We start from the raw sequence: 12133 nt of genomic DNA, 5'->3' as shown, positions 1-12133 counted from the left end.
ATGCTGTTATTAGATGAATGTAGTCACATGGTTACATTATTATTTTATTATTATAGTTTGTGAGCAGATAACTTATACATGTAAGTTTAAGGAGTAGAAACGGCAGTAGAAAACAATTCTACACAGAGAATGACATCTGCTAGGAATATTTTAGTGTGAAATCAGTGAAAACAGATATGTTAGACCGCTAATTCACACAGAAATAATCATAAAGTTGAAAGAAAAACTTCCATTTCCATACACACGCAGACATTTGTGTATATACACATACACATACTAGCATACAACGTCGTGTAATTCACAAGCACACAAATACATGTACTGCTTCTTTTCCTCAACCCTGTGCGCCAGTGTGGACATACCAACAAATGCACAAGTTCTTGCCGCTATCATGTACACAAACACATGGACCAAATACACACATAGCAGCACAAATAAGTACCTTCCTTACAAATACCTCCACACTGTAATCTGCTGTTGACCAGGCACATTCTTTCACCCAGGCCACAGCACATGGCGCTTAGTCTCCTCTCTAATAAACGCTCCATAGGCGCTGGGCTGTGGGCCACGGTCCAGGCAGGGGGGCTGGTGGGGGTGTGAGCCATGGCTATGTGTGTGAGTGTGTGTGGTTAGACCCAGGGCTTCTAGTTGGCCTTTCATCCCGTGCCAGCCCCGGCCGGGTGTGAGCAGCTCGGGGTTGAACTTCACGATTTATTGGTTCCTCTGGTTCCTTGGTTCATATACTGTGAACCCAGGAAGCAGCAGTTTACGATCCACTTCCCACTACACCGCCACCGGATGTGGGTCCCAAAACCTTCCCCCTCTGTCTGTCTTTACCCCTATTTGAACGGAACTAGGTTTTTGTACGTAGTACAAAATTTGCCGCTTCACTTGGTTCCCTGGATACAACAAGACTTGTTCTGTAGCTGACTGTTGTGCTTGCTGACTGAAACAGATTCATGGATAAAACTCAAAAACTGACCGTGGCATAGATGGTCCCTGTTTAGATTTGAGAGATAGATGCAGCTGCAGATGAACGGCTGCATGTTCGCCGCTGTGTGCTGACTTTTTCACCTTCCCACCGCCGGCGGTGCAGGCTGCCGTTGTTGGATGCCAGTTCACCACCACTGCGTGCTGACTTTCCAGCCGGCGCTGTGGTTGACGCTGGTGGCTTCTTACGTTTGCTTCCCGGCAGGTTGGTGCCTCCTTCTGTCCTGGAGAGTCCCTCTTCTGGCGTCACTGTGGCAGATGACCCCACCACAAAGCCAGCAGTTTTAACAGCTGAGGCACATGCAGATGCTGGCTACAGGCCATTATTTATTCACATCTAAAAAAAGGTTTTCAAAATTGCATATCGTAAAAGATTATGCTTGACTATGCATTCAGTCTGCTAATACACTGCTGTAGTACACTGTCATTCAGACACAAATTTTAACACACTGACAGGACAGAGTGGCCACATGCGAGAAACAAGATTGATTTGGGTCACTCAGCGTGCTCGCCAGGTGGTGCATTTAATCAGTGATTGATTAAGGTAGATAGGAGCTTCTTTTAACTATGCTGAGGTACAATAATGCTGATCTTAACCATACGCCATAGTGATCCTTGTTCACAAACTGCAAGGCCAGGCCCAGGTGCAACCCTGACACCAGTGAACGTACACATTAAACACGTATCTGTCACAGAGTCTCTGGACAGGCACACCCGCAGCCTCTTCTCTGCTGCAGCTGCTGATTTGGCCCTGTTCTTTTGTTCTATTCTTGCACGGTTTATCGTGACTTCCTCATGAGACTCTTTTTTTTTTTTTTTACTCTGTTATGTATGCAACTTGAAATGTAGCTTAGTACGTGACATAAAAAGTACAAGTAAAATGTAAAATTTTCAAAACAGTACAAAAAAAAAAATTTAATAAAGTAACAAGAGTAAATGTAATGTGTTACTTTGCCTTCATCAACTTCTCTACATCTTAGCACCCAAATACATCTGAGCCTTCCCTTCGGCCCGAGAACCTCTCTTGTCTTTCCACCTATACTTCCTCTTTTTGTTTCCTCCATGTGCCTTCCATCTTTCTTTTCTCCTATCCATCTCTCCGCCATCTCCTCTGCTCCATCTTTGAACACAAAGCAGCCTGTCTGCACTCGCCACGGCTGTTCCAAAAGAGCAGGCGAAGAGGGTCCCATAATGCACCTCTCAGCGCCATTCATTAGCTAACCCCCACCCCCTCCTCTATCTACACATGCTGTACCCCTCTCCTGTACCCCGTCGACCCACATCTCCTTTGTGCTGTGATATGAATGCACTTTGATGCCTAATAAGTGGCTCTGTCCTTTTTGACATGAGCAGCCTGTGCCTGCCCTGTTCAGCCAGTAATTAGCCTGCTCTCCTTACTTAGCAGCCATGTACAAATTAGACTGCTCCGCCTCTCTCTCTCCTTCTCCACCTCCCCGACTTTCATTCTTCTATGGATACTGTTGCCCTCTCTTTCTCCATCTTTCGCTTTCTCTCATTTGTGTTAACGACTTTATTGGCTCTGCTTATTTCCTTCTCTCACTCTCTTTCTCTTTTTTGCCTCTTCTTATTGTGTCATGTCATGTGCATGATAAGCAAGACGTGTTTAATTTAATTCTCTTAAAGTCAAAGTGTCCTCATAAGAATAGAAAGCTCCCGGCCCACCTTCAGATTCAACCTTAGACTGTTTTTGCTTGTCCACTACTCTATTTACAGGCTCTTTAGTTAGTTAGTTAGTTATTCAGAAATGGCTTTCTTCATCAAGAGTAAGTTCTGTTGATCCCAGCATAGGGCCATAGGTGCCAGTTATAGAAATGAATAAAATAAACTTTTTTATTACTTTAATATTTGGTTACAAATGTAAATCAGATGTGGATAGGTAGAAGGATCAGGTCACTTGTGTTCGTCATTAAACTGGGTTGCTATCAAACAACCAGATAACTAGTGAAGTATTTGGCTGTTTTTACACAGAACCCCCATATACACTCTGTGTGCCAGGTGTTTACGCATTTGGAAACAAATAGGAACAACTACAGGTACAGCAACAATGACCATTAGGGCTCTTAATGTGGTGTTTATGTGGTCTTGTAGTATTACTATATTACACGCTTTTTAGCGTGGTTGACGGAATATGGCTTTCAAATGCAATATTTGTTTCATTTGATTTAATTGTTCAGTCTCTCCAGGATTTCGTGGGCCTTTTGTTTGTTTTTCATGGCCTAAAATGCCTGATGTTGCGGCAGCTTTTCAAATTAATTGCAATGAAAGTTGCAATGTTTGGGGCGTTGTTTTGCGATGATATTGTGTGAACAAGGGAAAACTGCAAGGTAGATGTAATTTTTATTTTTTCAAACTTTAGAATTATAGTTGAATCATTAAACAGTCCCTCGAGGACTTGGCGGACCTAACCCTAACCGATCACCGAGGTCCATCAATCTGCTTAGAATTCATATAAAAAGATGTTGCTTCAGACTTCAGACCTTGCCTCAAAATTTAGTCCTTCTGTATCAAAAGTAATACGGATGATACTCCGGAAACTGCTAGCTCGTTGGGTTGGCAGTAGAGCAGTGGGTTAGACATACTGTATGCCTTAGGTGTTGTTGACCTGGGTTCGATTCCCCCCACATCACCATTGCGTCCCTGAGCAAGACTCTTAACCCCTAGTTGCTCCATAGGCGTGCAACCTTTGATATCTATAGCAATTGTAAGTTGCTTTGGATAAAACTGTCAGCTAAATTACTTATGATTGTTATTAGTTATTCATCTTCACTTCTTGAATAAAGAATAAAACAATATTAGGTTAAAAACACATATCCAGGGTTAAGTAATTAGACTAAATGACTCAACAGCAACATTATACTTTATGTTTAGAAAGCATATTTGTCTTGATTGTTGATTAAACTTTATTAACATCCTAATTAACCTACTAGATAGGTTAGGACATGTCTTAATAAACTTGTATTTGGATTCCATAATGAATGTAGTATTTCTAAAATTCTTGTTATGGATAAGAGTAACAAATATCCATGGTAACTACTTGGTTTTACATTTTCAATACTTTCTGATCATTACTTAAGCATTAAATGTCCCATCAACATTCTCATTAAGGTTGTCATGTCCTTGTAATATGGTCACTCTCTCCATTCATAAGCAGTTGTTACTCTGTGTTGAATAAACTTCTCCAGAAAATATCCTCCTAAAAAAAAGCCCCATAGAACATGTACACCAACTTACCAAGTAACGTCATGACTAAGTAACAGCAAAAAAAAAAAGCCTAGAGCTCAATTAAGGTTGGAATTTGGGGTAATTTTATATATGGTTTAGGTTGCATAGCCCATATATGCAAAATCTACACACAATTGCCTGTGCAGGACAAGTCTGGGGCTGAATTTAAGCCACAAGAAGGGATGAATAGGCACATACACCAAAACCCACATATGCACAGACAGTCAGACACGCCAGCCCTTTGAGTGTTGTGCGTCTCCAGCTGCCCTGACGACCAACCTTTTACAACAACGGGACCGCTTCATTCAGGTAGACAGCCGGCCTGTCCTCACACCCCCCCCCCCCCCCCCCCCCCCCCCCCCCCCCCCCCCCCCCCCCCCCCCCCAGCCTCCTTATGTGACCCCACATAAATGGAGATGTAAATAAGTTCATGCACTTAGGGACCTTTGTTTGGGGCACACACACTGAAGTGCTTGTCCTTTGTCTCACCCCTCTCACCCCCTCCCATCTTTCTATCTGCACGGAGGTCGAGTTCACCCACTCTCTATGCAGATAGAAAGTGTCTGTTTATAAAAGGAAGCCCCTTTATGGAGATGAGATGCTTTTTGTGCATGTGTGCGGATGTGTTTGTGTGCATGTCTGCTCCCACGAGTCCTGATGATAATGACAAAAACAAATCAGTAATGGCACACAGTGTCCTGGTGGTACCCATTTAGCCTTGTAAACATGTGTCACCAGTCGCCTTTAAATGCAAGACAAACTCATTTGGAGCCTAGCTTAGCTTAGCTAGCTTATTGAGAATAAATAGATATTGTAACACAGCTGTATTTTAGGCACAATATGGCTGCTTCCAAACCGAGGTGCAGCATCATCTCCAATTACACAGACGACCAGTCTCAGATCGTTAATTGAAGAGGTTGAATCACTAAACATCGCGTATAATATTATCTGAATTTATTTCAGAGCAATTTAGCCCACTTTAATGGAAACTGCAAAATAACTGGATAAATTAAAAAAAAGCAATATGAAGGGATTTCATAACTAAAAGCACCAGGCAATCAGATGAAATCACGGCAGTTATGAATTTGGCAGGCATACAACGTCCAAAGCTTTTTGCTGTAATGGCCAGCGCTATTATGAGCATTAGCCCAATTCCCTTACGAATTCAGTACTCGGCGGTGAGATGGGTCAGAAACACAAACACACACGCACACACAAATGCATCTCCCTGTGTCAGGTCCGGTTGGGTGCTGCGGTGGTGCTGGGAATGTTTGTAGGTTGGCTATTGAGGAGAGGCAAGAGGGCAAAAGGGACGTGCTGGCATAATGCATTTACTAATAACTGTTTATTATTGTTGGTTCCCCAGGGGGAGCACTTTATGGAAATGGCTGTATATGAAGGGCAGAGGTGTGAGAAGGCCACTGGGAAAATTAGCTTTTTAGATTCCCCCACATGTCCTGCCAGCTTCATACCTTGTCTGCCTGTGATGCAGATGCACAAAATAAAGGTGGATTATAAAAAAACAAAGACTTGAATTTAAATCCAGGGGTCGTTTTAGCAATTTGTGGGTGGATGTTCTCTGTCAGACACAACACTTTCCACCCTGAACCAGCTCATGTATCTCCAGTTCACACTTTAGAAGACAGTGGACCTTGCTCAACACACTAATTAACGCATACACACACACACACACACACACATACACGTAACATACAACTGCACCATCTCATGCTTTGGCAAGGTGTGATCTTGCACTTATTTGCATACATTAATTAAGTGCTTCTAATAAAACAAAATGACAACTGCACTGCATCAATTAATGACCATGTTCCACTGACACACAACACACCTGTATAGTCACAGTATCTGTGATCTACTCTAATTCAGTAAGATTTTGCATATTTTAACACAGACTTGACCCAATAGGAACACTCACAATACATAATATAGCAGTGCTGTCATGCACTTTGCACCGTAAAATACATTATTACAACTAAAATCTTATTTGGTTATGTGAATTTGAGCTTTTTCAATAGCAAATCTCATATCAAATATGCACTGATTTATTAAGAAATTTTCAAATTTCCACATAAAGTGCACTGCAGTTACAAAGGAAGCGATTCTAAGATTCAGATCAGCTGTCACTCATTCAACTAGATGTTTTACAGCTAGAATAAAGTGTTATTAATTTAATCAAATTAGTTAAATCTTCAAAGTCTTGCCAACAATAAAGTATTTAAAAAGGGAAATTTGCATGCAGCACTCTGATGGTTGTTGTATCCGTAGTTTAACGTTTAAAGAGTGAGGTTAAATTGAGTGGCACCTCCACTTTGAATGGATTTATGACACGAGGAACCATGAACGGAATATAAGACAGTGTGCCCATGCACAAAATCCCTTGTGATTCCAGCCTTAAATTTAACAAAAAAACAAACAAACGGTGGAATGTGTATGTCAATATGAAATGACTCAAATTGGGATCAAAACATGACTGGGGCATCCATACATTGTGCTGAGCTCTTTGACTTTCCATCAAAACATGTTAATACTGTCAAAGTCACTTTATACAGCTCGGCTTAGGGCTCCCTGACTCTTTGGGATCCAGGGCCTGTGTCTAGAAGGCCTCTGTGATAATCTATTAATGTGTGAAGCACGTCACATATTTATCACGTTGACACCATATAACTGAAAAAATGTTTATGGGCACATGGGATTTTTTGGAAGTTTCTCATGTGGTAAATTCGCATGATGAGTTTGATAAAAAAGGAACATTTTTAATAATACATATATCAATAATATTTTTTTTAACGTGCTTTTGTGGCATTTTGGCTTCATATGATACATCTAAATTCAAGGCCCACTTGAAGACATCTAATAAAAAAAAGCTACAGTAAGAGAACCTAGAGATAAGTTTATATTTTATTTATAAACCATGTGCGCATGTAAGCATGGTGTTAATGATAAAGTCTGCATATGTGAAAACACAAATTCTTTCTTTAATTAAACAGGAGCCACCCAGCCTTGCAAACAGCAATATGAGTCACAAAGACTTAACAGAAGAAAACCACTCCTGCAGTTTGAAGCTTAAGCTGTATAACTGTACACTTTGAAACGCATTTTAAGCGCCACAATATGTAGGGTTCACCCATGGCAGAAATAGCCTGAAAACTTTCCAGCGAGCCACATTATTCACCTCTGACGACACAGACAGATATAAAAACAGCAGGGCAGATATACCAGCACATCCTGGCTCAGCTGTAGTTTATGAAGCCCTTCCCAGTCATTATGTAATCTTTTTGATTTAAGGAACCAGTGAGGAGAGCTTAATGATGTTTGGAGCAATTAGGAGAAACACTGTGTCAACTTCACATCTATGAACTGCAAAAAACGCTGAGCAAAGTTTTGTGTTTGGACTCATCTACACACTGCAGCATTATTTCACTGCTGGATTAAGTTGTATTGCTGGATGAGGAGAAAACAATAGTTAAAAAAATTGTGTGACCAAGCAAAATGAAAACAATGATAATTTTATCAAACTTTTAGGGGGGGGGGCGGCTAAGATTAACGTATCTTACAATATGCCAGTTTTTTCAGAAATATCACCACACCAAACCTATTGAAACTTAATTAGATGGCAACAAGTGCTACTTCTGCTACCAGAGCAGAAAAATATCTAGCAGGACACGGAGGTCATTTTACTGAACATGTCTTGAAAAAAGCCTTGCTTAGCAGGATCGTAGATAAAAACATTTGTCAAGCCTGATCATTTTTGCAGAGCATGTGCTTGTGTGTGTGTGTGTACTTTGCAATGACACGGCTGGGTGAGCCTGTTGACCTCACAGCGAAGCACTGGGAGAGACTTTCATTCTTCAGAGGAAGCAGGAGTCCAAACCCCGCTGGTTTTGGCCGAGGGGTATGTTTGTCTGCTGTCTTTGTCTTCGGCCCGTCTGCCGGTGCTGTTCTGTGGTTGGGGAGAGTCTGCATGGAGCCCAAGCCAGCTATGATTCAGTCTATCGGCCCAGCTGGACCACATCATGAAGAAACACTAGACGCATGGTTAAACACATTATAACAGCATTTCAGTCACTGTCTGTCTTCACTTATGAACAGAAAGAGACGTACTGACAGAGACATGAACATACATTTAGGTGCCAGTTTATTAGGTACATCAGCTAATACAGTCTAATACAACAGTCTTACAATAAATTCAATCTCCATGAAAGTTATAAAGTTCAGTTTTTGATTAAACTATTTCAGACAGGAGTTGATGGCAAAAGGTCAAAAATTTACCTCCTTAATTTAGATAATTTACACAATAAAGCCTTATGGTTGACAATTTCTTCTTCTTTCTTGTTTTGTGAATATTTGCAGAAGAAATGCCTAATGTATTGCAAACCACTTGGTTGTAATGAAACTGTAGTAGTAGTCTAGAAGTAGTAGTAGTTCAGAAGTAGTCTAATAATGATGCTTTCATTTCATATATCATGACACCTGGCTGTGACAGTACATTAGCCACTTCTAGTAATAGAAGGTCTTGGATTGTTACTGATATAAGTGATTCTGGCCCTAATTATTTGTCATTTGCTAAGAATCAAATATGGTATCGTCCACCCCAAGTGCAAACACGTTTTTGTGAAATGAGGGCTTGTTGCTGACATTTTTCCTTTGAATAAAATGGTCTGTATAATGTGCATAAACTGTTGGCTTGTTTACAATCTGTCTGAGCGTCATGACATGTTGTAGCAATGTCACTGTGTCCTCAGACTACTTTGGTGAGCACAATGTTATTATAACTGATAGAAATGATGGTCCAAACTACAAAACTAAGAGCCAACTTTGAATAAATTGGATTTTGAATTTTTCTATAACACACTCACACTGTAGAGTCACCCTTTATACCCAAAATAATTACAGGAGTTGGTATATCTTGGTAAGTGGTAATACATTAATTTCCGACTTCTTCATCTTTAAGTCCTGTCGCCATTGATTCATCCCTCCTTGGATTTCTATGAGCTTCATGACTGGGACTCTTCACAGACACCTTTTAAAAACAAAAAGCAAACCCTAAAAGATGTCAGAACATTTAAAGACTTCATGTCTTGTGAGCGATGACTAAACCTCTTGATAACCTCCTCCAGACCACAAAGGCATTTACTTTACTGATTTCATTACAAGAATTTTGGATAATCAAGTCCTCAAAATTTAACTGGATATTCTTGGGGCTGCAACAATTAGAAATTGCCTCCTACATTACATCATGTCCCCTTTCCCCTCTTTTCTCTCCTCTATAACCTCAAAATGCTTCCACCCAATAATGTGTGCGTGTGTGCGCATATACATACACAGGTTTGTTGACTACAAAACCAAGGAAGTACTTACCAGACAGATGGTTTCAGCCAACATTGTTTTAATAAAAATGACAAAGATCCAGTGGAGTAACAAGAAAAAAGGACAAAAACAAAAAGTCTAAACCCAGACCGAAGGAAGACATGCCTTAGCATGAGGAAGAATCGGCAAAGTAATCGGGCAGGCAGGCAGCCGGCCTGAACTGTAATTAATGAACAAGTTTCTCATGATTAACTTTTATTAAGCGATACTCCTGAGTCCTCCAGCCGACAGGTAATAAGAGAAGCCTGGGGAGAAGAAGAGAGGGATGGAGTGAGAGAAGGACGAAGGAGGGAGACACTCGACCCCATTATTTCTCCTCAGCCGCTCGTAAAAACAGCATCCCGTAAACTCATAAAATCCTTTCCCACTGTAACTGGGCCCTTAAGCTGCGGCCTGGTGAATTAGAAGGGCACGCAATGCAAAGTGAAGGAGGCCTACTATAGAAGGAATGTTACACATCTGCATTTTGATGGTATTTCTCATGTCCAACAACTCCATGGTATCATGAGAAATGGGGATGATTCTGAACAAAACGAGCAAAACCTTTGTTTTAATGGTCATTTCTTACTGTAGGTTTGGCCAACCAGTTAGAAACTGAAAACTTAAAACTAAGTAAATAAATCAAATGAAACAGCCAACAGATATTACGCAACCTTGCAGGTGCACAAACAATAACCAATTTCCAATAGGATGTAATGCCAGCACACCAGTTTTATAGATATTTTCTTACCTTGCATTTATAGTCTTTTGACTCAGTTTTCCACAATCAAACAAGGAATCCGGCTTGTATTCTGTTGTGGCTAGTAAGGCCAGTAAAATCAGTCAAATACAGGCATTTCTCAATAGCTGTGTTTCAACAGTGTTATTAATGTCCTTTATTCAGTGTTCAACTGTGTGTTGCAACAGTTACAGGTCTGATACAATTCTATCAATCTCTAGCTTTCTAGAGAAAAGGTGAGGAATTTCTTTTACAAACTTGCCTCTCATACATTGTTTTTTATGTTTTTTTTAAGCATGTGTGATGTTCCGTGCTATGCTGAAATAATGAATATGCTGCCAATTCTGAATGCCTGGGTCTTCATTTCTGACCTACAATTCAAAGTGTTTAGCTTCTGCTCGTGAAGCTACCTTTGGGGAACTCCTTACGCGTGTTAGCAAGACGGTAAGTAAAACGGCTCTGGAGATTAGAAGCTGTGAAGACAAAGTCTGCAATGTAAGAAACAAAAATTGTCCCACTCATTTTGGTAAATTTGGTAGCTTATTCAACAAGTCGTATGCTTTATAAAAATAAACTTTGACACAACGCCAAAACGTAGTAAAGTAATTAACACCTTGTTTCATGTTAATCCATGGACTTTTGGTGGTTTAGAAGGAGTTAACTCAGCTTTAACTTGTGTATTACAGTAATTAAGATGACACAATGTCCATTCAGTCATTCGTGCCAGTACATCCAGTATGCTGAACTGCTTCAAGGTCTGCGTTTAGAAACAGTAAGAGATAGACAATCTGAACAGATGAGTTTTCAGTCTGCGACAGAAGATGTGTGGAGTTTCTCTAGCCCCATACTCAACATAAAGATGTTGGAGTGGTATCAACCTGCTAATCTAATGCACAGAAAGACAGCTAATAAGCATTATTCCCAAAATACAGAACTATTTCTTTTCTATATTCTGTCCTCATTGTCACACTTCTGCTTAGCTTTACTTGTTTGTGCTGACACTGAAAAATACCTTGGCAACAGAATCGGTTTAGTTCAAGTACTGTTACTGTATGTGATTGGTCCTCGAGTTCTGATAAACAAAAAATAAACAAAACATGATTTTAATAAAATCCACATATATGCAGGCAAAGAGCCGGATGAAGCTCAGTAGTGGCAGCTCGGCCACCCCAACTTATTGTACTGATATAGAAATCTTAAAGCCAATAGAAATCGCAGGTCAATGGTGTCTTTAAATCTGCTAAATCTCCTTGAAAAAGCCTCTGGAACAACACCATGAAGATGTTGGAAAAACAATTATATTGACCTGGCAATATCTGATTTTAACTGAAAAATATTCATCCCTGAATGTCCAACAAAACTCCACCAGCGCGTCAGGCTTTGTGGAATATATGGAGAATCAAATCAAAATGGAGCTCATATTTCCAAATATAATAAATAGAGATCCAGGCTGCTAACACCTAGCAAGGTCTGTGGCTCGGTCGTATGAATCTCACGGCATAAAGCTGTGGACTTCATGTAAGAGCGTTTCATAAGGCGAGCATCCTCCTCAGACGAAGGCACTTCATAAAGTAGCATTAGCCATTATACTCGAGGGCTCACGTCTCATCCCAGCCGCTTTAGGACTGCCGTGTCTCTTAGCATACCCTGCTAGCATATGTTATTAAAATGACACCTGCTTTACGACAACTCATCATAGGGTCACAATGACAGTCATTATCTATTATCTGCTTTGTGTTTTTGAAGAGAAAGATGTAAGGTCAGGAGGCAGAAGTAATGAAAAATGTAAAGTGC

The 12133-nt window shown here is 40.5% G+C and overlaps 1 protein-coding gene and 1 long non-coding RNA gene across 2 annotated transcripts in view; one reads left to right on the top strand and one right to left on the bottom strand.

The window, feature by feature from the left end:
* Positions 1-12133, top strand: part of ampd3b (adenosine monophosphate deaminase 3b) — a 282246-nt gene that overhangs the window by 92345 nt on the left and 177768 nt on the right. The gene's annotated exons all lie outside the window — the stretch shown is intronic.
* On the bottom strand, positions 8475-10439 carry LOC123961150. The gene is made up of 3 exons (XR_006822666.1): positions 10352-10439; positions 9613-9866; positions 8475-9274 (listed from the first exon to the last, which is right to left on the bottom strand). It is a non-coding gene; the product is annotated as an uncharacterized LOC123961150 (long non-coding RNA).

The sequence above is a fragment of the Micropterus dolomieu genome, linkage group LG22 (assembly GCF_021292245.1).
Source record: "Micropterus dolomieu isolate WLL.071019.BEF.003 ecotype Adirondacks linkage group LG22, ASM2129224v1, whole genome shotgun sequence".
Taxonomy (NCBI): Eukaryota; Metazoa; Chordata; class Actinopteri; order Centrarchiformes; family Centrarchidae; genus Micropterus; species Micropterus dolomieu.
The sequence above is the reverse complement of the archived record's forward strand: the minus strand, read 5'-3'. Positions and strand labels throughout refer to the sequence as shown.